Source organism: Loxodonta africana, chromosome 9 (genome assembly GCF_030014295.1).
Source record: "Loxodonta africana isolate mLoxAfr1 chromosome 9, mLoxAfr1.hap2, whole genome shotgun sequence".
Taxonomy (NCBI): Eukaryota; Metazoa; Chordata; class Mammalia; order Proboscidea; family Elephantidae; genus Loxodonta; species Loxodonta africana.
In genome coordinates, this window is record NC_087350.1 from 22,966,725 (window position 1) to 22,987,820 (window position 21,096).

Consider the following 21,096-nt stretch of genomic DNA (forward strand, 5'->3'; position numbering starts at 1 on the left):
GCACTACCAACTTCTCCCTTCTGCAGGCCTGGTGCTGCCCTGTTATGGATTTAATTATGCCTCCCAAAAAGACATGCTGAAGCCCTAACTTCTGTGCCTGTAAATGTGACCTTGTTTGGAAGTAGGGTTTTTCTTTGAAGATGTTCTTTATCAGTTAAGTTAAAAAGGTCATATTAGAGCAGAAAATCAAAAAACCAAATCCGTTGGCGTGGATTTGAACCCTATCCGGTTTCCACGGAGCGGCTGGTGGATTCGAACTGCTGACCTTTTGGTTAGCAGCCAAGCTCTTAACCACTATGCCACCAGGGCTCCTGTCAGAGTAGGGTGAGTCCTAATCTCTCCTGAGTGAAGGGGAGAAGGGTCGTGGACACAGGATCACATGGCAGAAGAGACGCCATGTGAAGATGCAGCTCCAAGCCAAGGAATGCCAAGGAACACCCAAAAACTGAGGGTGGCTGGGTGGTGCAAACGGCTAAAGCGTTCGACTGCTAGTCAAAGGTTGTCGGTTCAAACCCACCAAGAGGAACTTCAGAAGACAGGCTTGATGACCTGCTTTCAAAAGGTCCCAGCCTTGAAAGCCCTACAGAGCAAAGTTCTACTCTGCACACGTGGTGTCACCGTAAGTCAGAATTGACTCGACAGCAACTAACAATAACCAGAAACTGGAAGAAATAAGAAAGAACCTCTTAGAGCAGACAGAGAGAGCATGGCCCTGCTGATGCCCTGAATTCAGACACCTGGCCTCCAGAACTGTGAGACATTATATTTCTGTTCTTGTAAGTCACCCAGTTTGTGGTATTTTGTTACAGCAGCCCCAGGAAGCTAAGACATGCCCCAATCCCCTGCAGCGTCTCTCCTTATTCCACGCTGCACCAAGGGTAATACCAGGCCATTGTTTGAGTTGCTGGTGAATAAGTTCTCCCAAACCAATTTCTTTCTCTTTTTTTTCAATTTGAAAGACAAAGTGGCGTTCATTTAGAGCAGTTGTTCTCAACCTGAGGTGACTTTGTCCTCTAGGGACATTTGGCAATGTCTGGAGGCATTTTTGGTTGGCACAACTGGGGTGGGGTGGGGTGGGTGCTACTGGTATCTAGTGGGTAGAGGTCAGGGATGCTGTGAAACATCCTACAATGCACAGACAGCCCCCCACAACAGGGAACAATCCAGCCCAAAATACCAACGGTGCTGAGTTGAGAAACCCTGATCCAGAAAAATGGGATAATGTCCAGAAATGACAATTTCAGTAATGTTTGAATACTATTTTAAGACAACAACCAAAAAAATATGTGCAGGTATTTTTTATATATATATATATGTATGTATTTTTTATGTAGGCACGCTGTATTTTTACACAAATCACACTGTGTTTGTAAGCCAATTCTGTCCTCCTTCCCAAAAGTATTTTTGTAAGCGTGCTCTGCGAATTTGTTTTACAGGAACAAATAATGCATGCATTCTACGTTTTTTTTTTTTTCCCAACCTGCATCCTCCACCGTTTGGTAAGCGCGCTGCCAATTTTTTTTTTTGCATGTTGCTGTAAAAGCCTTGGCGGGGGGGTGTGGTTGGCAAACAAACATAGAACGCATTATTTGCATAAAAATATGGTAATATTTCTGAGTTATAAAAAGAGCAAATTAGACCAGAGACAAGCACAAACAGGGGTGGTGGTGGTGGGGGGGGAGTAGATGCCATGTGAAGATCGCGTAATACAGGCCCTACCGACAAGGAAAGAAATCAACAAGGCTGGGACCCTGTTTTAGACTTTTCGCCTCCAGAATGTGAGAAAATAAATTCCTATTTTTTTAAAGCCACCCTCTTACCATATTCCTGTTATAGCAGCTCTAGAAAACTAAGACACCCCACACCTAGCATTCTGTTAAGTTGCTTACCCTTTTATTGATTCAGTTTTAAAAAAGAGTAATTGATCCGGCTGCTCCAATACTGAATCGACTTCCTTTTACAAATTAGCTACAAGGTTTTAAATACTCAGGGTGTGCCATGGTAACCTGCGAATGGACTCCCCCTGAGGAGGATCAGGAATCATTCCACAGACCTGCGTTGATTACCGCGTGCCAGGTACTGAGGCAGGTGCTGACACAGAATAAAAGATGAAGAAGAGAGTACAGAAGATGGGGTGGGGAGAAGGGCTGGCCTAGTGAAGATAAAGGACACCATCACTCACCTAGTCGTAAACATCTCCACAACACAAGTCATCCATCAGAGATTTATTTGGTTAAAACTCCAAAGTCTCTAAGAAGACTAATTTCAGCCATTATTGTGTAGGTTTAATTACTGTAAATTCCTGGAAGGCAGGAACCATTTCTGACAATGCCTAGAAGTCATCCTTGACACGTCAAGCACTCACCCCCATAGCTATCACCAAATCCTGTCCATATTAAAAACCATGAATACTTTCCAAGTCCATCTATTTCCATCTTTACCACCACCTCCATATTACAAGCCACCATCTTCTCTCTTCTGGATTACTGCCACTGCCTCTGAATTGGTCTCCTTACATCAATTCCAAGTCTTTGCTGATCCCCTCAAATCCATTCTTCACAAGTCAGCCAGAGTAATCTTTGCAATTTCAAGCCTAATCATGTCCACCCCTCACATGTTTAAAATCATTCAGTGCTTTCCCACTGTCCCTGCTGTAGCCTGTCTCATCACCCCTTCGTGGGAGCAGAGGCCCTGAATCAAGCCATTAAGAACTCTGGGTATTTGTTCTTAGCAATGCAGTCTCTCAACCCTAGAGGATGAGTGACTAGACAGAGATAGAAAGTGACATGTTGGAAAACTTAACATGTCATTTCATGGTCGGCCACAAATTAATACTTCTCATATGTCTTAGTTCCCTAGTGCTGCTGTAACAGAAATACTACAAGTAGATGGTTTTAACAGAAGTTTTTTTTACTCTCTCACAGTTTAGTAGGCTAGAAGTCTACATTCAGGATGGCAGCTCTAGAGGAAGGTTTTTTCTCTCTGTGGCCTCTGGGGGAACGTCCTTGTCATCCATCTTCCCCTGGTCTAGGAGCTTCTCAGAACAGGGAGCCCGGGTCCAAGGGACATGCTCGACCCAGGCTTTTCTTTCTTGGTGGTATGAGGTCCCTATCTTTCTGCTCACTTCTCTCTCCTTCTGTCTCTTGTGAGAAAAGGTGATGCAGGCCAGACCCAGGGAAACTCCCTTTGCATCAGATGAGGTATGTGACCGGAGTAAGTGTGTTGCCACCCACCCTAATCCTCTTTAACATAACCTAATCTTGCCTCATTAACCACAGGCAGAGATTAGGATTTATAAGACATAGGAAAATTATATCAAATCACGAAATGGAGGGCAACTACATAATACTGGGAATCATGGCCTAGCCAAGGTGACACATACTTTGGGGGACACAATTCAATCCATGACCTCATATCAGACATTTAGCATCTGGGAGGCCTTTCCATATTGGCAAACACAGAGCTATTTCTTTCTTTTTAATGGCTACATAATATCTCATTGAGTGGCTGTTTCATGATTTACCCAGTCCCAATCTCATTTAAGGTGTTTCCAGTGATATCTGTACACATTATTATACATATATCTTAGGTTACCTAAACAACCCACCAGTTGTCATTGAGTCAATCCCAACTCATGGTGATCCCATGTGTGTCAGAGTAGAACATGCTCCATGGGGTTTTCAGTGACTGATTTTTCAGAAGCAGATCTCCAGGCCTTTCTTCTGAGGCACCTCTGGGTAGACTCAACTGCTAACCTTTTGGCTAGCAGCCAAGAGCCTTCATCATTTGGGCCACCCTGATACTTAGTTTAGTATTCTTTTTCAAAATTATTGTAGCTGTTATACCCTTCTTCTTCTTCCTACACATTCCAATAAATTTTTAAATCAATTTTCAAGCTCCCGGAAAAATCATACTGGGATTTTTCTCAATAAGTTTATAGATTATATATAAACAATAAACAAAATAAATTCACGGATTATATATAAATAGTAAACAATGAGAATACAGAATATGAGTCTGGCACAAGTGATTCCGTATGAGCAATGATTTTGTACAAGAAACTAAAAAAGAAATTGCAAACTAGAAGCACAACTCAAAATAACGGAAAATGTGAGTTGAATTTGATTGAGGATCCATTAGATTATTCGGCCATTCAGCAGCTATCAACTGGGCAATTTACATGTGATGGGCACTACACCGTGTGCTGGGGATATAGACAAGCTGTCTTTATATTCTAGTGTGTGGACACAGGCAATAAATATATAAATACACACATGCTTACACACACGCACACACATATACAAAAATATCAGATGGTGAGAGGTGCTGAATAACAAAATAAATAGCAAGAGGAGATGGGAACTGGGTGCTGCTTTTGGCTGGGAGATCAGAGATCTCCCTGATGAGTTGACATTTAAACTGAGCTCCGAATGATAGGCCCCAGCTACACAAAAACTCAAGTGGAGAATGTGTCAGGCAGAGGGAACAGCCAGTGCAAAGGCAAAGCAGGGAAGAGACTGGCATGTTTAAGGAAGTGAAAGAAGGCATGAAGTTGCTGAGGGGAAAAGTGGCAACAGATGGGGACAGAAAGGCAGGCAGGGCTTTGAAGCCAGGTATGGCATATTCCTGCAAAAATGGCCACCAGCAAGACCTCCTCTCCTTGAATCTGACCTGGGCATGTGACTTGCTGTGACCAATAGAATGCAGCAGAAGTGACGGTGCCAGTTCCAGGCCTAGGCCTTCAAGGGGCCTGGAAGCATCCTCTTTTGCTTCTCGGAGCTCTGAGCCACCATGTAAAGAAGTTTACCTACTTTACTAGGGAGACAGGCTACAAGGAAAGGGAGAGAAGGGGCCCCTAGACAATGAGAGACTAGAGAGAGACAGGAAGAGAGAGAGAGGTCCAGCCATCCCCCAAGCTGTTCTAGCCACCCAGCTGGGGTGTCAGCTATGTCAGTGACACCATATTGGACATTCCAGCCCTGATGGAGTTGCCCCATCCAACACTATGTGGAGCAGAGATCCCCACTGGGCCTTGCCCAGATTACAGAATTATATGCAAATAAATGGTGGTAATTGTAGTTCTACTCTATCCTACGGGGTCACTATGAGTTGGAAGTGACTCAATGGCATTGGGTTTTTTGGGTTTTAATTGTTTTTAAGTGTCTAGGCTTTGAAGTAGCTTGTTATACAACAACAGATAACTGAAACACCAGGGTGAAGTGTTTGGATTTCATTTTGAAGTTGGAAGGGGAGATTTTAAACAGGGCTTTGGAGCGACCTGATACACGTATTTAAATGATCAGTTTGGATGCCTGTGTAGAATGGGTTGCAGTGGTCTCAGTAAGGTGGCAGAGAGGCCAGTTGGGAGCCTATTGCTACAGTCAGGAAGGAGATGACAGTGGCCAGGACTGGGTTGTCGTGGTGGAGACGGGGATAAGTGGACAGGTCCAGGATTTGTTTTGGAGGTAGCACTCAGGGGATTTACCGCTTGATTGGAAGTGTGTGTTTTCCTTGATCTCTTTGAAGACCCTATACATAAGTCTTTTGAATTCCTTATCAGGCAGTTCCATTACCATCTCTTCCTCAGGAAGGTTTTTTGCCTCTTTATTTTGGTCATTTGGTTGAGCCATCTTTTCTTGTTTCTTTATATGATTTGATATTTTCTGTTGTCTCTGAGACTTAAGGTTTATTTGTGATTTGTTTTATCAGTGTGGGTGGGTCGGGTGTGCTTCCCACTCGTCTGGCAGCACAGAGGTGTTTACTTCCTGCCCTCAGTTGGACAAGGCAATGGTGGGCGAGGGCAAGCCTTGGCGCTGTTCACTATATGTGTGAGACAGCTGAGGGCGTACTGGGCAGGCCAGTCGCCCAACAGGTGAGTGCCCAGGGTAGTGCCCCACTCCCTGTGGGGTGGCATGGCAGCCAGGGGGGCATTTGGGGGAGGGGTGGGGTGGGCAGCTGGGGGTCAAGCAGGTGCTATCTCTGGTGGGAGAAGGATGGGTGGGTGGCCAGGGAGTGGGGAGAGAGAGGAAAAAAAAATGAAGAAAAAGAAACAGCAGGGAGGGATTTGTCTATTGCTCTGTGCTTGCCACTTGCCCTACTGGTCAAGTACCATCACTGGAGGGTTGCACTGTCTCTGAGTCCTGGCTCCCTGCCTGCCCTGTAGGTGTAAGTGTTGGGGGTTGTAAGAGTTCATGAAAAGCAGTAATGTTGCATAACAAGCCACCCCAAAAACTAGTGGCTTATAATAATACTTTTTTCCACTCATGGTTCTGCAAATTGGCTGTAGGTTGGAGTCAGGTCTGCTCCATGTGTTTCTCATCCACTTTGGATTAGTGGTCATGATTCCCAGCAGGAAAGGCAGCCTGGTCAGCCCTACCTGTCTCCAACTCCCCACCTGGCCCAGAACTCTCTCTCTCTCTCACACACACACACACACGTGTGTGCACGCATTCCAGAATTTGCCCTCTCTGTTCCTAGTACAGCTCTCCACTCTCCCTCCTTTAGTGAAATAAAATGTTGTTCATAAAGAAACTTAGGGTGCCTGAAGTCATTTGGAATGCCTTGACTCGAACCCTTGATCTCCAGATAACTTCCCACAGGATACTACTCAGACCAGTCTGAGGAGACAGCCTGGGAGGATGTTCTGTCATGGCTTCTTGAGGGATCCCCATACATCAAGCCTCCTCAGCATGGCCAAGGCTCTAACAAACAGAGCCTCTTTATTTGTAACTCACTGGTGAGTGGCAACAGCAACATGCTGACATTTGAATACAAAGATCCTTCAGTCAGTCGAATATTCAAGTCATCGTCCTCCTAATGTCACAAATTACCCAGGGCCTTACTCCTCAGTTCACCTTCATAATATTCAGGTTGAACAAAAAAGCAAGACTCCCAAGAGGAACACACACAAAGAACTCCTTTGAGGATTGTGCACTGACCACCCAAAAACCCACTGCCCTTGAGTTGATTCCGACTCATAGCGACCCTATAGGACAGAGTAGAACTGCCCCATAGAGTTTACAAGGACTGCCTGGTGGATTTAAACTGCCCACCTTTTGGTTAGCAGCCGTAGCTCTTAATCACTACACCACCGGGGTTTCATTGTGCAGTGAAGGACTAGGAAATAAATTCTCAACTGAAAAGGGAGCAGGGAGCCCAGTTTCCTTCTTTCACAACTGGATCCCAGAAATCCAGTAACTGACATCTTAGGGAACCTGTAATGCCATATCTACAATGAAATGAAATGTTCACACCGGCCAACTCCTATTTATCCTTCAAAATCCTGCTCAAGTCTCACCTTCTGAAGTAGCTTGGGTTATTGTTTCCATTCTTCATCACCCTCTAACTAGAACAATGCATCAACTCCCTTTGCCTTGTGGCATTGTATCACTTCACACTACAGTGGACAGAGTGCATTTTCCCTCTAGAGTAAGTGGTGTGTATTTTTCTACTCCATTGATTTGGACTTGACCACATTGGTTGTTTTGGCCAATAACTTGTAGACAGAAGTGATATTTGACAGTCCCAACCCAAGGCCTTAAGGGGCATTGTATGTGTCTACTTGCCCTCTTGCATTCCTGCCATTGTCATGAAAACACATCCTGGGGTAGCCATTGATCCAAAGTGGATGAGACACACATGGAGCAGAACTGACCCCAGCCTACAGCCAATTTGCAGAACCATGAGTGGAAAAAAAATGTATTATTATAAGCCACCAAGTTTTTGGGTGATTTGTTACACAACATTACTGCTTTTCATGAACACTTGCAACCCCCAACACTTACATCCATGTCACACAGTACCACTCCCTTGTACCACCTCTGCACCCCCTGTGTACCGGTGCCGCACACTTTCATGAGCTGTATTCTGGTAGCTGCACACGTGTCTGTCTGCTGTACCAGCCAAGCACCTCTTACTTCTCAGCAGTAGCACGACGGGTGGATGCAGATACTTAATAAACGTTTATAGAACAAAAATGAATCTAAAAAGGCTCACTGAATTTTGCATTAAATTGTGTCATTCTTTTGTTCCAAGTCATATGTTTCTGATTCCAAATATTCTAGCCCTTTGTGCATGGACCGTGTTATTGGAAATAGGTTTGCCTTTCATTCCCAGATGTTCAAGTCTTTATTGGGAGAACTTTCAATGAGACCTTGAATTGGTTTCATTTCTAATTAGCATCAGACATTAATATATTTCAGTTGACTCCATAATTCCACTTTCTTCACAACCCAAGCATTGCGGAACTATTATAATACAAGAAGGAAAGATTTTGACTGCCAATGTTATGTATTTCCAGGTTCCTAGTTTTTAGTAGGTGGTGTAAGGAAACCCTGGTGGTGTAGTGGTTAAGTGCTACGGCTGCTAACCAAAGGGTCAGCTGTTTGAATCTGCCAGGCACTCCTTGGAAACTCTATGGGGCGGTTCTACTCTGTCCTATAGGGTCGCTATGAGTCAGTATCGACTCGATGGCACTGGGTTTGGTTTTGGTTAGGTGGTGTAAACAGTTTGCACTCGACTGCTAACCTAAAGGTTGGCAGTTCAAATCCACCCAGTGGTACTGCAGAAGAAAAGGCCTAGTGATCTGCTTCCGTAAAGATTACAGCCAAGAAAATCCTGTGGAACAATTCTGCTCTGTAGCACATGGGGTTGTCATGAATTGGAATTGACTTGACAGTAACTAAACAACAACATTATATATTTATTAAGAAGATGGCTTGCCCTTTGGCAAACAATCTCTACAACTTTATCAAACTTTTCATTTCTCACTATTTGGCTGAAATGAGACAGAAGATGCTGTTGCTACCATTAATCCTTTCTCCCATCCCAAATTATGATCATTCCCAAGCCCCAGATCCAAGACATCCTCATTCCCATTCTCTTCTCCCTACATCTCCATCCTTACCCTTCACTTCTCCTGGAACTAGAAAATTCAATCCTTGTCTGCCCTCTCCCCAGCTCACTCAACCTGCATCCCTCCCTAGGGCTTCCATGCCCTTTCCTGTCTCCTTCTTACACACACATACCACAGGCACCCAATGCCAGGCCCATTGCAACCCGCTTTGTCAGTACACCCCATATGTCCAGGTGACTCCAGGAAGGGCAAACCTGGGGGCTGCTGCTGCTTCTGAAGGATGTTATTTGGAGTGAGAGTGTGAGTGTGGAAAAGGCGAGAGAACCACTGTGAACAGGCAATATACAATTGGGGGAAATGTTAGAAAGGAGGGGGATACGGTGACACGACAGGCTAAAACAGGGTTTTTGACTAGCCAGAAATATAAGGAGGAGCTTCCCTGAGGACGTTGTAAATGAGCTGAGAAATGAAGAATAAGTTGGACGTTCCTAGGCAGAGAGCAGTCCTTGGGTGCTTAAATGGTTAACATTGTTGGCTGCTAACCAAAAGGCTAGAGGTTCAAGTCCACCCAGAGGCACCTCAGAAAAAAGGCTTGGTGATCTACTTCCAAAATACAGCCACTGAAAACCCTATGGAGGATAGTTCTACAATGACACACATAGATTCTCCAGGAGTCGGAATCAACTTGGTGGCAACTGTCTACCCAGGCAGAGAAGGGAGGGACAGTGTACCACCCAGAGGAAGCAGCACCTGCAAAGGTCTTGTGGCATGTGCTGGAAAAATATAACTGAACAAAGAGCACTATATCATGTTTTGATCTTGGTGGGGGAAGGACCCTGTAAACATTCATCTTTTTTAAATGTGTATTGGAAAAATATTTAAATAACACATTAAACTTCCATTCCTTCACACTGAGGCACACATTTAAATTATTTTAAAAATATACAATTTAGAGAAAATACTAGTACAGATAGTGTTATGGATTGAATTGTGTCCTCCCAAAATGTGTGTCAACTGGGCTAGGCCATGATTCCCAGTATTGTGTAATTGTCCACCATTTTGTCATCTGATGTGATTTTCTTATGTGTTATAAATCTACCCTGTCCTATAGGATCACTATTAGTCAGAATCGACTTGATGGCACTGGGTTTTTGTTTTGGGTTATGATGTTAATGAGGCAGAATTAGAGGCAGTTATGTTAATGAGGCAGGACTCAATCTACAAGATTAGGTTTTGTCTTAAGTCAATCCCTTTTGAGATATAAAAAAGAGAAGTGAGCAGAGATACCAGAGGACCTCATTACCACCAAGCAAGAACAGCCAGGAACAGAGTAGACATCTTTACAATGTTAAATCTTCCTATCCATGAGCAAAGTATGTTTTTCTACTTATGTAGGTCTCTTTTGGTGTCTTGCAGTAGTGTCTTGTGTTTTCTTTGTATAGGTCTTTTACATCTCTGGTAAAATTTATTCCTTCTTGGGGGCTGGTAAGATTTATTATCTTCTTGGGGCTACTGTAAATGGCATTGATTTGGTGATTTCCTCTTTGGTGTTCTTTTTGTTGCTGTAGAGGAATCCAACTGATTTTTATATGTTTATTTTGTATCCTGATGCCCTGCTGAACTCTTCAATTAGTTCAGTAGTTTTTTTGAGGATTCTTTAGGGTTTTCTGTGTATAAGATCATATCATCTGCAAATAGAGATACTTTTAGTTCTTCCTTGCCAATCTGGATCCCCTTTATTTCTTTATCTAGCCTAATTGCTCTGGCTAGGCCCTCCAGAACAATGTTGAATAAGAGTGGTGATAAGGGGCATCCTTGTCTGCTTCCTGTTCTCAAGGGAAATGCTTTCAGAATCTCTCCATTTAGGATGATGTTGGCTGTTGGCTTTGTATGAATGCCCCTTATTATGTTGAGGAATTTTCCTTCTATTCCTTTTTTGCTGAGAGTTATCATGAACGGGTATTGGACTTTGTCAAATGCCTTTTCTGCATCAATTTATAAAATCATGTGGTTCTTGTCTTTTGTTTTATTTATCTGGTGAATTACATTAATTGTTTTTCTAATGTTGAACCATCCCTGCATACCTGGTATGAATCCCACTTGGTCATGCTGAATTATTTTTTTGATATGTTGTTGAATTCTATTGGCTAGAATTTTGTTGAGGATTTTTGCATCTAAGTTCATGAGGGATATAGGTCTGTAATTTTCTTTTTTTGTGGTGTCTTTACCTGGTTTTGGTATCAGGGATATTGTGGCTTCATAGAATGAGTTTGGGAGTATTCCGTCCTTCTCCATGCTCTCAAATACCTTTCGTAGTAGTGGTGTTACCTCTTCTCTGAAAGTCTGGTAGAACTCTGCAGTGAAACCATCAGGGCCAGGGCTTTTTTTTGTTGGGAGTTTTTTGATTACCTTTTCAATCTCTTCTTTTGTTATGGGTCTATTTAGTTGTTCTACCTCTGTTTGTGTTAGTTTAGATAGGTAGTGTGTTTCTAGGAATTCATCCATTTCTTCTAGGTTTTCAAATGTGTTAGAGTACAATTTTTCTTAGTAATCTGATATGATTCTTTTAGTTTCAGTTGGGTTTGTTGTGATTTCGCTTATCTCATTTCTTATTTGGGTTATTTGTTTCCCTTCCTGTTTTTCTTTTGTCAGTCTGGCCAATGGTTTATCAATTTTGTTAATTTTTTCAAAGAACCAGCTTTTGGTCTTGTTAACTCTTTCAACTGTTTTTCCGTTCTCTAATTCATTTAATTCTGCTCTAATTTTTATTATTTGTTTTCTTCTGGTGTCTGAGGGTTTCTTTTGTTGCTCTCTTTCTATGTGTTCAAGTTGTAGGGACAGTTCTTTGATTTTGGCCCTTTCTTCTTTTTGGATGTGTGCATTTATTGATATAAGTTGACCTCTGAGCACTGCTTTTGCTGTGTCCCAAAGGCTCTGATAGGAAGTATTTTCATTCTTATTGGACTCTATAAATTTCTTTATTCCCTCCTTGATGTCTTCTATAACCCAGTCTTTTTTGAGCAGGGTATTGTTCAGTTTCCAAGTATTTGATTTCTTTTCCCTGGTTTTTCTGTTACTGATTTCTACTTTTATGGCCTTATGGTCAGAGAAGATGCTTTGTAATATTTTGATGTTTTGGATTCTGCTTGCTCTATGACCTAATATGTGGTCTATTCTAGAGAATGTTCCATGTGCACTAGAAAAGAAAGTATACTTTGCAGCTGTTGGGTGGAGTGTTCTGTATACGTCTATGAGGTCAAGTTGGTTGATTATGGCATTTAGAACTTCTGTGTCTTTATTGAGCTTCTTACTGAATGTCCTGTCCTTCACCAAAGTGCTGTGTTGAAGTCTCCTACTGTTATTGTGGGGCTGTCTATCTCACTTTTCAATGTTGTTAGAGTTTGTTTTATGTATCTCGTAGCCCTGTTATTGGGTACATAAATATTTAATATGGTTATATCTTCCTGGTAAATTGTCCCTTTTTAATCATTATATAGTGTCCTTCTTTATCCTTTGTGGTGGATTTAACTTTAAAGTCTATTTTGTCAGAAATTAATATTGCCACTCCTGCTCATTTTTGATTGTTGTTTGCTTGATGCATTTTTTTTCCCATCCTTTGAGTTTTAGTTTGTTTGTGTCTCTAAGTCTAAGGTGTGTCTCTTGTAGGCAGCACATAGCTGGATTATGTTTGTTTATCCAATCTGCAACTCTCTGTCTCTTTATTGGTGCATTTAGTGTATTTACATTCAGCATAATTATAGATAGGTATGAGGGTTTTTTTTTTTTTTATGAGTTTAGTGCTGACATTTTGATTCCTTTTTTTGTGTGTTGTTGACAGTTTCATTTTTCCACTAACTTTTTTGTGTTGAGAATAGCACTCAGTCACTTTGATGAATGTCCCTGTAGGAGCCTCCTCCCTCCCAGGGAAGAGCCAGGTGCTTCTACGAGCTCAGACCTTCTGCCTGGCTCCTCCAGACAAACAGGAAGTCCACTCAGAGGAGAGCTAAGTGAGGAAGCCAGAGCTGGAGGGTTCCATTCTGAAGAGGGTGACAGCAGAGGCTCTGGGGTGGGACACTGAATATACAAACAGACCGTATACGGCAATAGAGCTCGGAACCACAAACTCTGTGGCAACCCACCCAAAACCGTCACAACTTGGGCAATAACTGCTAGCTTCCCTAATTTTTGCCCCCTGTTCCTTCACTCCCCCTACACCCCTTGCTTCCAACTCAGGACCAATCACAGAAAGGCAAATATGCTCTGCTAACCAATCACTAGGAGCTCTGGTGGCGCAGTGGTTAAATGCTCGGCTGCCAACCAAAAGGTTGGCAGTTCAAATCCACCAGCTGCTCTTTGGAAACACTATGAGGCAGTTCTACTCTGTCCTATAGGGTCACTATGAATTGGAATCGACTCAATGGAAACAGATTTGGTTTTTGATATTTTGAACCGGTCACTACGGTTCAGTGGTAGAATTCTCGCCTTCCATGTGGGAGACACGGGGTGGATTCCTGGCCAAGGCACCTCATGGAAGTGTCAAATACTTAATGCCCCCTGGGAGCAGCCCTTGAACGGTGACTGACAGGAGTTGGTAAATAAATACTCCAGCTTGCTTGCTCTTCATAGGAGACAATTCTGAGGCATCTGCTCCACTTTCTCTCAGACATATAGATCAATAAAATAGAATTGGGAGTCCAGAGGAGTTGCGTCTGGAACAAAACCCCATACATGTAGTGTCAATTGATTTTCATCAAGGACAGGGAAAGAATAGTCTCTTCAACAAATGGTGCAGAGACAACTGAATATTCACATCTAAAAGAATGAAGGTGGACCCCTACCTCACACCATATACAAAAATTAACTCAAAATAGATCTGAGATCCAAATGTAAGACCTAACACTATAAAACACTTAGAAAAAAACGTGAATAGATAAATCTCTGCAAGCTTGGATAAGGTGATGGTTTCTTAGATATACCAAAAGCACGGTGACAAAAGAAAATATAGATCATTTGGATTTAATATAGATTGAAAACTTTTGTATGTCAAAGGATATCATCAAGAAAATAAAAAGACAATCTACAGGATAACAGAAAATATTTGCAAATCACATACAGCCCTGCATTGCTTAACATCCACGATACATTCTGTGAAATAAGATACTATGTGATTTGGACATTGTGTGAACACCGTACTATACACATGCAGTCCCTGGACTACGAACAAGTTCCTTTCCTAAATTTGTCTTTAAGTCAAATTTGTATGTAAATCAGAACAGTTAAGTACGGTTTATATCTAATATCAGTTAGTCAAATGTTTGTCTTAGTATATAGTATGTATACAGTGTACCTTTCTATGCATAAAAAACATTAAAGAAACACTTCCACACACACTAAAATATCTTTAACATAATAATATAGTAATAATAATAATGTTTTGATGCATGTCACAAAGTAGCACACATTTCTTATTACAAACCATTGTATTTACCTTAAGTTTTTAATATAATAGGCTTTACAGGGGTTGGTTCATAACCACAGGTTGTATGTAAGTCAGACATTCGTAACCCAGGGACTGCAAATGTATATGCAGTGGGATGTTGCCTGAATGGATGTTATGCAGCACATGACTGTATCTGATAGGGGACTTTTATCTGAAATGTATAAAATCTTTATAACTCAACAATAAAAAAGTAAATTAAAAAATGAGCAAAGGGTCTGATAGACATTTTTCCAAAGAACATATACCAGTGGCTAATAAATCCATAAAAAGATGCTCAACACAACCGATGACTGCCCTGACAGGGACCACAACAGAGAACCCCTGAGAGAGCAGGATAGCAGTGGGATGCAGACCCCAAATTCTCATAAAAAGACCAGACTTAATGGTCTGACTGAGACTAGAAGGAACCCGGTGGTCATGGCCTCCAGACCTTCTGTTGGCCTAGGACAGGAACCATTCCCAAAGTCAACTCTTCAGACATGGATTGGACTGGACAATGGGTTGGAGAGGGATGCTGGTGAGGAGTGAGCTTCTTGGATCAGGTGGACACTTGAAACTATGTTGGCATCTCCTCCCTGGAGGGGAGATAAGAGGGTTGAGGGGGTTAGAAGCTGGCAAAATGGACATGAAAAGAGAGAGTGGAGGGAGGGAGTGGGCAGTCTCATTAAGGGGAAAGCAACTGGGAGTATGTAGCAAGGTGTATATAAGTTTTTGTGTGAAGGACTGACTTGATTTGTAAACTTTCACTTAGAGCACAATAAAAATAAAAAAAAAAGATGCTCAACGTTATCAGTTATTAGGGAAATATAGATCAAAACCACAATGATATACCACTTCACACCCACTACTCACTGTCGAAAGTCAGTTTGACTCATAGCGACCCTATAGGACAGAGTTAGGTTTTCAAGGCTGTAAATCTTACAGAACGAGATTGCCACATCTTTCTACCATGGAGCGGCTGGTGGGTTCAAACTGCCAACCTTTCAAACTGCTTAATCACTGTGTCGCCAGTGCTTCTGTTCACACCCATTAGGGTGGCTAAAATAGAAAAGATAGACAATAACAAGTGTTAGCAGAGATATGGAGAAATTGGAACCCTCATACACTGCTCGTGGGAATGTAAAATGGTGCAGCCACTTTGGAAAACAACCTAGAAGTTCCTGAAAAGATTAAACATTGGAGACCCAGCACTGAAGAGAAATGAAAACATATGTACACACAAATACTTGCACACAAATGTCCATAGCAGCATTATTCATGATAGCCAAAAAGTGGAAACAATCCACATGCACATCAACTGATGAATGGATAAACAAAACATGGTCTTTCCATACAATGGAATATTACTCACCCATAAAAAGGAATCAAGTACTGATACATGCTCCAACATGGACGAACCCTGAAAACATTATGTTAAGTAAAAAAAAGCCAGTCCCAAAGGACCACATATCATATGATTCCATTCACATGAAATATTCAGAATAGGAAAATTCTTGGAGACAGAATATAGATGCATGGTAGCCAGGGACCGAGGGGAAGAAAAAGAATGCGGAGTAACTACTTAGTGGATATGGGGGTTCTTTTTGGGGTGATGAAATGTTCTGAAATTAAATAGTGGTGATGGCTGCATGACTCTGCGAATACACTAAAAACCATGAAAATGAAGGGTGGATTTATGGTTTATTAACTATGTTAATTAAAAAACAAAACAAAAGAGCAGGAGAATGCAGCAGACCCTGGAGAAGTGAAAGAGAACGTGGTCCATGTGAAAGGTGCAGCTGAGATAGGTCTTGGCTTCTGATCGTCTTGTTCCACTCCCATAGGGCCGGCTCTTCTGGGTGCCTTCTCCTTAGATGTCTGAGAGGCTGCAGGGTGAATCTTTCCATATATCACTTCTGCACCTGAGCTAGTTCAAATGGGTTTCTGTTGCTTGCCCTCAAATGCCTGACTAACACTTGTTTCTGGCCTTGATTCTAGCTGACCCACCTGCTGATCACATTGTACCTTATCCCTTGGGAGGTCAAGGCTATCAGGCTTTTAGGCTTCAATTAAAGAAGCAGCCACGTGTACACGTCATCCCAGACATGGAGTAGATTTTTTTTTTCTTGTTGTTAATTGCCTTCGAGTCATAGTGACCCCATGTACAACAGAATAAAACATTGCCCAGTCCTGCACCACCTCCACGATTGTGGGTATGTTCGAGTCCATTCTTGTGGTTACTGTGTATTTTGAGTGCCTTCAACCTGGGGGCTCATCTTCCAGCACCATATTGGACGATATTTTGTTGTGATCCATAAGGTTTTCATTGGCCAGTTTTTGGGAGTAGATTGCCAGGCCTTTCTTCCTAGTCTGTCTTAGTCTGGATGGTTCCACTGAAACTTGTCCACCATGGGTCTCCCTGCTGGTATTTAAAATACTGGGGGCATAGCTTCCACTATCATTGCAACACTTAAGCCACACAGTATGACAATCTGACAGATGGGTGGTGGTATTTTTTTATGTAATGGAAATATTTTTGTGAACATTTTGTTATCTATATTTTAGAGTTCACATTTATGATAAATGTATTCATGCAGGAGGGGCATGGCTGAGTCCCAAAGGATATTATAAAATCTTTGCTGAAAATGGACAGGTTTCAAGAAGACAAAGGCTCATTTGAAGGCTTTTCCACATCTACTGGGTAGAAAACAGATTCCTGATAAGTTTTATCTTGAAGCCCTGATATCGTCTGCCTTTGGCATATTAGGTGCTAACCATGAATTATTCAGGTGAATTTCTGATTTCCTGCTGTACAGCAAGGCTCACGTGAATATAAATATGTAATTTTGTTGCACGTGATTTCCTCAGGAAAAAACCTTTATTTGAACATGTACTGAGTGAGTTCAGGCCAAGATGCTTTAAAAACTAATTTAAATGTTTGGCTTGCAGAAGTAACCTTCACCCTCTCTAAAGCAAACACTGAAAACATTCCTATTTCCATAAGCTCCTTTGCTGAGCTCATGTAGTTCAGAATGTCTCTTGTGTTTGCGAGAAAACTGGTTTTATGCTAAGGTAAATCACGTCGAACGTTATGCCTTGATTATAGAAGACAATGTCCAGTTTCTTTTGGGCTTATTTTATTCAAATAGATGCAATTTAATAAAATCAGAATACATAGCAGCAAGGAAAAACCCACAGTTGCTTTTTCTTTTATTTTTCTTTTATGTGATGAACTAATTGTTCAAAATCTGTGAATAAGTCATACTAAATTAGATGAATATTAAACGATTCCAGTTATATGAAATATCTAGAATAGATAAATGCGTACAAGTAAAAGCTTATTAGTGGTTACCAGGGGCTCAGAAACCCTGGTGGCATCGTGGTTAAGAGCTACGTCTGCTAACCAAAAGGTCAGCAGTTCATATCCACCAGGCGCTCCTTGGAAACCCTATGGAGTCGGGGAGGTTCTACTCTGTCCGTTAGGGTGGCTATGAGTCGGAATTGACTCAACAGCAACTGGTTTGGTTTTTCTGTTTGAGGAGAGGGGAGAATGGGGACTTACTGCTTACGGGCATTGAGTTTCTGATTGGGGCGATGAAAAGTTTTAGAAATCGTGGCGAAGGTTGCACAACACCATGCATGCAATTAATGTCACCGAATTGCACATTTAAAAATGGGTAAAATGGAAATATTTTTGTTATATATTTTTCACCATAATTAAAAAGTACAGTCAAGTCCATAGGGATTCATATCCATGAAGAGATTCTTCATCGAGATATCAAACATCCGGTGTAAACACTTTTGGGTGGAAGTGGACAGCGTACTTGGAAACCTTGCGTCTGTAATTCCTTCAGTCCTGGGCCAGTCTTTAATAGCTAGTCATAGAAAAGGGGTTGGAAGCTAACAGAAAAAAAGAACCTCTTCTTGTCAAGCTCCCAGAGAAAGTCATGGTGTCTGCTCTGTACATCTGTATTTGCGCCTATTTTACAGACAGTAGTTACTTCCGCGATCATTCAAGAGAATCCTGTTGCTGTTGCTAGCTGCCGAGTTGACCCCCAACCCGTGGAGACCCCATGTGTTACAGAGTAGAACTTCTCCATAGGATCTCCTTGGCTGCAATCTTTATGGAAGTAGATCATCAGGCCTTTCTCCTGTGGAGCACGGGGTGGGTTCAAACCACCAACCTTTAGGTTAGTTGTTGAGTGAAAACCATTTATGCCATTCAGCCTCCTTTAAGAGAATGCTAGTGCAGTAAAGATGTTAAGATAATTCTGAGAACAACTAAGCTTAGCCTGGTTTGGAAGAATGGGCTGTGTCCAGGGGCCTGGATGATAGCCCCAGCCAGGCCACTCAGTCAGCCTGCCACCTTCCACAAGTCACATAACCTCTCGTGGGCTCTCATTTTATCAGTGCAAAAACTGCTGGATAATGTTTAAGGTTCCTGCCCTGTGCTGCAGTGGTTAAGAGCTCATCTGCTAACCAAAAGGTTGGCAGTTCAAATCTACCAGCTGCTCCTTAGGAACCTGATGAGGCAGTTCTAATCTGTCTTATAGGGTTGCTATGAGTCAGAATCGACTCAACGACTACTTTTTTTTGTTGTTGTTGTTTGGTTGGTTTGGTTTTTAGTGCTACTAAGGAGCCCTGGTGCACAGTGGTTAGGCTTCTAACATCTGATTCTAATATTTCCAACTCTGATATCTACAACAAGGAAAAAAATTAGATAAACTAAAACTTGGGATTGTTTCTGTGAGAGCTTTTGCCTGATTATTCGACTTGTTCGCTTCCATGACACTCACTCCAATCTGCTGAACCTGTAGCCTTCCATGAATAGGGAAATCCATTTCCTGGTGCACTGTACTTCCACACGATGGCCACAAAGTCTGAAGCCTACTAATCGTACTCTCCAACACATCTGATCTTGCCCTCAGCTACTTTCTTTAGAGCAATAAGGACTTAATTACACCCCAATATCATACTCATCAAGCCACTGCCTTAGAGGAAGGACACAGATTAATAAACAGACGACTGTGTCCTACTGTTGTGTGGGAAGCAGAATTTGTTAGCAATAAACACGGATATTTCACTGAGATTTCCAAGGCAAGTGTTCAAGGCGTGGTCTGGTTTATTCTTCCTGCTTATATAGCAAAATGGGAGAGGAAAGACATAAATCAAGGGAAGAATGGTTAAACAACCCAAAAAAGGATGCCGGTCTTGAATACTGGAGTAATGAAGCCACAAGTTCAGGAATGCTGGCAGCCACCAGAAGCTGGAAGAGGCAAGGAGCAATTCTCCACTACAGCCTCCAGGGGGAGCATGGCCCTGCTGACAGCCCAGTGATACTGATTTTGGACTTTCTGGCCTCCTGGACTGTGACAGAATACATTTCTGTTGTTTTAAGCCATCAAGTTTGAGGTAATTTGTTATAGCATTCATGGTAAATGCATGTTTAAAAAACAACAACAACAAAAAAACCCCCAAACCCATTACCGTTGAGTCGATTCCAACCCGTAGTGACCCTATAGGACTGAGGCACAGAATAGAACTTCCCCATAGAGCTTCCAAGGAGTAGCTGGTGGATTCGAATTGCTGACCTTTTGGTTAGCAGCCTGGGCTCTTAACCACTGCACCACCAAGGCTCCTAAATGAATACGGATTATCTAAATAAATTTTTGTATATCCCTACAATAAAATGCTATTAACCCATTAAAAATGACCATGAGAAGTACATTCAGGGAGTCCCCGGGTGTCGTAAATGGTTGAGCACTCGAATACTAGCTAAAAGATTGGCAGTTTGAACCTACCCAGCAGTGCCTTGGCAAACAGGCCTTGCAATCTGCTTCCAAAAGGTCACAGCCTGAAAATTGTATGAAGCAGTTCTACTCTGCACACTTCTGGTCGTTTTGAGTCAGCATCAACTCCATGGCAACTAACAACAACAACTTGCAAAATAAATATTAAAATAGACTACTAAAAAGGATGTGGTCCATCTTCAAACAGAAAATGTGCTTAACATCTTCAGGTATTTAATTATTTTCATGGGATAATAAAGCATCAAAGAATAAAGGAGTAAGAAGTTTCCTCTTTCTTAAAAGCCCGAATTTGAATTTCAAAGGGAGTAGGCTGCTTCTGACCTTTAACCTACTTTTTTTTGCTGCTTTCACTTTCCCTGGACCATAGATCTTCATTATATGGCTGTCTTAGTCATCTAATGCTTCTGTAACAGAAATACCACAAGTGAATGGCTTCAACAAAGAGAAATGTAATCTCTCACAGTCTAATAGGCCAGAAGTCCAACTTCAGGGCGTCGGCTCCAGGGGAAAGCTTTCTCTGTCAGCTCTGGAGGAAGGTCCTTGTCATCAATCTTCCCCTGGACTAGAAGCTTCTCCACGCTGGAACCCTGGGTCCAAAGGACAGGCTCTGCTCCCGGAACTGCTTTCTTGGTGGTATGAGGTCCCCAACTCTGTGCTTGCTTCCCTTTCCTTGTATCTCTTGTAAGATAAAAGGTGGTGCAGGCCACACCCCAGGGAAACTCCCTTTACATTGGATCAGGGATGTGACCTGACTAAGGTTGTTACAATCTCACCCTAATCCTCTTTAACTACAGGCAGAGATTATGATTTATAACACATAGGAAAATCACAAAATGGAGGACAACCACACAATACTGGGAATCATGGCCTAACCAAGCTGACACATATTTTTGGGAGACACAATTCAATCCATGACAATAACATATCTGGGAGTTTATCATTAATCACTTAGA